Consider the following 5,232-nt stretch of genomic DNA (forward strand, 5'->3'; position numbering starts at 1 on the left):
TGTCCAGGGCACAGACAACTTCCCACAAAGCTAGTGGTCCGGATGCTAAGGCCCAGGCTCCCTATGCTCTCTCCAGCCCCACTAGCACCTCTGCCTCCCCCAAATGTGCCCCCAACCCTTCAGAGCAGTCCTCCAGCCTTCCCCTCCCCCCACCATGCTGCTATTCTGAGCTGCTCATAAATTGCCAAGTTTGACTCATTTTTCTTCATAAATCCAGAGCTTCCAGCCTCCTGTTTGACTTGTGTTCCTGAGTTATCCATGAAATTCTCAATGGCTCATTGAATAGTCAAGAAGAGGTCCCCCTCAGCCTCTACGAAAAGCCACCAGAGGCTGAGACGAGTGATGGTGGGGTAACCAAAGACAGGGGGTGTCCAGGCTCTGGAGAGGGGGCAAACTTCAGAGACCTGGCAGGAAACTTAAAGAGTGAGGGGAAGCAACTGGCCAGGTCTGGAGAAGCCATTCTGCCACCACCAAAGGAAGTGGAATCGGAGAGGGAAACGGACTTAGCTGAGGTACCGCAGCCTGTTCTTGGAATAATGATAAGCCCTTTGGCATTTCTTTGAATCCAGGATCATTAATCCAGAGAACATTAAGACCAGAAGGAAACTACAGATTCACCTCATTTTTCTTTTAGCATTTGTGTGTGTGTGTGTGTTAAAATATACATAACGGGGGGCTTCCCTGGTGGCGCAGTGGTTGAGAATCTGCCTGCCAATGCAGGGGACACGGGTTCGAGCCCTGGTCTGGGAAGATCCCACATGCCGTGGAGCAACTGGGCCCGTGAGCCACAACTACTGAGCCTGCACGTCTGTAGCCTGTGCTCCGCAACAAGAGAGGCCGCGATAGTGAGAGGCCCGTGCACCGCGATGAAGAGCGGCCCCCGCTTGCCGCAACTGGAGAAAGCCCTCGTACAGAAACGAAGACCCAACACAGCTAAAAATAAATAAATTAATTAATTTTTAAAAATAAATAAAATATACATAACGTACATTTGCATTACTGTACAACTATCACCACCATCTATCTCCAAAGCTTCACCCAATTTTACAGACTGAAAACCCAAGAGCAGAAAGACCAGAGGACCAGCTCAGGGCTACATAGCACGTCTGTAGCAGAGGCCGGGTTAGCATTTGTCCAACAAAGTGTCGCCCAGAGGCAGACACACGTGTGGGGACAGAGGCTGGGTACGTGCTGCAGAAGAGAAAGGGCTCCTCCACAGCGCTTCCCCACCCCGCAGGGCCCTCACCTGACAGGCAGCCCCTCCTCCCGTGCACCTGCTCATCCCCTTCCTCCACGAACTTGAGAAATGGCCCCAGCTGCATCTGAGCCAGCAAACACAGCCGGGGTCTCAGCCCCCGGTGGGATTATGGAAGTCAGCCATCCCCGGCTGAGAGCTTAAACACATCTACATAATCAGCTCCCCTCGACCCTGCTGCTCCCACCATTTCTCATGAAACCTCACTGAGGCTCTGATTCTTTTTTTTTTTCTTTAATCAAAAACATGAACCGACACCACCCCTCCTCCCCCAAGTCAGGGGAAGGGTGGTGCTATTTAGACCCAGGACTTTGGTATGACACAGGCCAGATTAGACCCTGGGAGGGGGGACAGTGATAAAATACATCTCCCCAGCACACACACACACACACACACACACACACGTGTGAGCATTTAATTACCATGAGAAATTGCTTCCTGACAATAAATGCCACCCCACTCTCTCTCTTCTCCAGCCAGACGGCTTTTGCTGGAATATCTGTCCCCATAATGAGCCCTCAGCTTCTCCCTGAATAATTCATACACAGGTAGGGCTGGGTCTTGTAGGGAGGTTTGGGATGAAGTGGAGGAGTCAGGGAAAGCCCCCAGGGCTGGCCGAGGTGGGGACTCAGGCCAGTCTACCAGGGGTGGGAAGGGAGAACATCTCTCTGAAAAGATTACATTTAAGCTGACAGCTGAAAGTTTTAAAAACCCAGTCATGAGAAGAGGGGGGAGGGGAGGGCATTCCCAGCAGAGGGAAAAGCATGTGCTAAGGTCCCAAACCTGGGCCACAGGTCTCAGGCCACCTGCACCCCCTTGTCCAAATCTGTCTCTTCTTGGAAGGATTTCCCTCTGCCCTGCTCACCACTGCCTCCTATCCACAAACAGGTAAACAGTGCTTCATAGCTAGCAAGGAGTTACCCCACAATCACCTGTGAGATGGATCAGGAAACGTTCCTTTAGAGATGAGGAAGGTGCAGGTTAGAGGGGCAGAGGACTCTCCTGCCAGAGGACCCTGCATTCCCATTGCCCACCTGGCTCTGTGGGAAGTCAGGGTCCCTGAGAGACACTCTCCTGCAGAACAGCCCAGCAAGAAAGGTATAGGCTCTGGAATCATATTCCTTGACTTCACATCCTAGCTCCTTCCCTTACTAGCTGTACCTCAGGGGCAGTTCACTCCACCTGTCCCAGCCTCCCTTTCCTCACTGGTAAAATGAGGTTAGTATTTTTCCCCACTGGATAAAGTTGCTCTGTAGAATAAACACATGGCACGGTGCCCAGCACATAGTAAGCACTCAAAAATAACATAAATAAGATTAGTACTATTCAGGTTCAGGCACAAGACAAGATTGGGTTTTTAATTTGTCTTAAAAATGAAATGCACACCCTCCAATCGGCACATTCACAGTTTTAATATAAACCAAACACTGTCTCCAATTCCCCTTCCTCCCCACACTCTGTGAATGGCCGAAACTATTGGCCACTGTCCCATGGGAAGAAAGCCCCAGGTTGCTGTGATGACCCATTAAGATGACATACAGAGTGGCTCTGCACACTGGATGGGGCCACACAAATGGTCTTTGTTGATGAAAATACTCTTAAAGCACCAACCTCATTATCTGATGCTCCTGGGCCCTAATGGTCCCTCTACCTCTATTTTTCAGTTGTGAGCAAGCAGCCATATAGCTGCAACCAAAGTCAGGGACAGACCTTCATGTTGTAATCAAATGAAACTTGCAGCAAAGCTAATCAGCCACGCGCGGGAGCTGTGGGTTATGATTATTCTGCTACTTGGAGATAAAAGCTCATTGGTAAGCACCAGCTCAGAGAGGAAGTGCTTCGGTTTCTCTCCTTTGTCAGTTCTTCTGAATCTCTGAATGAGGGTGGCATTAGATTGAATCCGTATCACGGGCACATATGCTGACATTCATGCTCAAGAAATTCCAGACCCTGGATCCATCATCATCCAGGGCTCCCTGAGGCCCCCACCCCACCCAGCACACAGGTTGAGTCTCCTTGGGTCTGCAAGTGGGTCTCTTTCATCCCTCCCTTCATAAGGGTGTCTAGAATGTCAGCTCACCCATCAGTCTCAGGGAAGGTGGTACAGAGGACATCGATTCTGAATTAGAATGCCTTGGATTCAAATCTTGGCTCAGGCTCTTTCCTCTGCCGTCGCGCACGCTGAGCCCTCCTTGTTGGTCGCCGTGTCCTTGGCTGGTGTGAAAATGGCCACAAACTTTCTAGTGCACGAGAAGATCTGGTTTGACACGTTCAAATATGATGATGCAGAAAGGAAATTCTACGAGCAGATGAACGGGTCCGTGGCTGGCTCCTCACGCCAGGAGAACGGCGCCAGCGTGATCCTCCGTGACATCACAAGAGCCAGAGAAAACATCCAGAAGTCCCTGGCCGGAAGCTCAGGCCCTGGGGCCTCCAGTGGGCCCGGTGGAGACCTCAGTGAGCTTGTCATCCGGATTGCCAGCCTGGAAGTGGAGAACCAGAGCCTGCGAGGGGTGGCGCAGGATCTGCAGCAGGCTGTCTCCAAGCTGGAGGCCTGGCTGAGTGCGCTAGAGAAAAGCTCGCCCGCCCACCCGGCCACAGTTCCGCAGACCCAGCACATGTCTCCCGTGCGCCAAGTGGAGACCCCCCAAGGAAGGCGGCCACCGTCACAGAGGACGACGAGGACGATGACATTGACCTGTTCGGCAGCGATGAGGAGGAGGACAAGGAGGCTGCCCGGCTGCGGGAGGAGAGGCTGCGGCAGTACGCTGAGAAGAAGGTCAAGAAGGCTGCCCTGGTGGCCAAGTCCTCCATTCTCCTGGACGTCAAGCCTTGGGATGACGAGATGGACATGGCCCAGCTGGAGGCCTGCGTGTGCTCCATCCAGCTGGATGGGCTGACTTGGGTGGGGTGCTCCAAGCTGGTGCCCGTGGGCTACGGCACCCACAAGCTGCAGATCCAGTGTGTGGTGGAGGACGACAAGGTGGGCACGGACCTGCTGGAAGAGGAGATCACCAAGTTTGAGGAGCATGTGCAGAGCGCTGACACTGCTGCTTTCAGCAAGATCTGAGCCCTGGCATTGGCCTGAGCGTGTGAAGCCTTGCAGCCAATAAAGACTGAGATTCCAAAAAAACAAAAAAACAAACAAATCTTGGCTCAGCCACTCACTAGCTACATGACCTAGAATGAGTCACTTGTCTTCTCAAGACCTTAGTTTCCCCATCTGTACGTGAGATCAGTGTAAGGATAAATGAACTAGCATATGCTTTAACAGAGTGGTACATCGCTGGACTTTGGTATCAGATGCTTGGATTCATATCTCAGCTTGGCTACTTGTAGGTTGTGTGGCCTTGGGCAAGTCATTTGACCTCTGTGAGCTTCAGTCTCCTCGTCTGTTACATCAGGCTAGAAACAGTATCTATCGCCTAGGGTTGTTATGGGCGAGATAGGGATGTTACATTAAAAAGTGCTAAAAGGAGTGCCTGACACGCGTGGCACATGCATCAAATGTTTGCTGTAGTGGTTGTTAGCACGACTACTGGTCTGGTGCTTGCCTCATCTTAGGCACACCTCTCAAACATGCAGGCTCCCTGCTCCCACCCGAAGGGACAGCCTGGGAGTCCCGGGTAACAGGAGCCCTGGAGGCCACAGACACACCCACACGGGCAGGAGGTAGTAACACTGATACTGGGTTTCCTCTGGAGTAAGGTGGGGCAGGGAACTCTGGACAGGGAAAAGTCAGGGAAGAAATCAGACAGGTGGGAAGGCCAGGGATCAGGCAGGGCTGGCTCCAGATGTCAAGGCTGGGACTTGACAGAGCTGCTGGACCCAAACATGTGGGCCTTCACCCTTGGCAACTCTGAGACCAAGATGCCCAGCAGCCCTGACTTTGAAAAGTGCTCCATTCAACTGTGAATGAATAATTTACAGTCTTTGATCTTATATTGCTGAGGAGAAGGCGAGAGAGAAGACCATGA

General features: G+C 52.0%; 1 pseudogene; it reads left to right on the plus strand.

Annotated features, from left to right (window-relative positions):
• The first annotated feature begins 3,435 nt into the window (after positions 1-3,435).
• On the plus strand, positions 3,436-4,325 carry LOC103015709 (elongation factor 1-delta-like; annotated as a pseudogene).
• The last annotated feature ends 907 nt before the right edge of the window (positions 4,326-5,232 follow it).

This window comes from Balaenoptera acutorostrata, chromosome 20 (assembly GCF_949987535.1).
Source record: "Balaenoptera acutorostrata chromosome 20, mBalAcu1.1, whole genome shotgun sequence".
NCBI classification, from domain to species: domain Eukaryota; kingdom Metazoa; phylum Chordata; class Mammalia; order Artiodactyla; family Balaenopteridae; genus Balaenoptera; species Balaenoptera acutorostrata.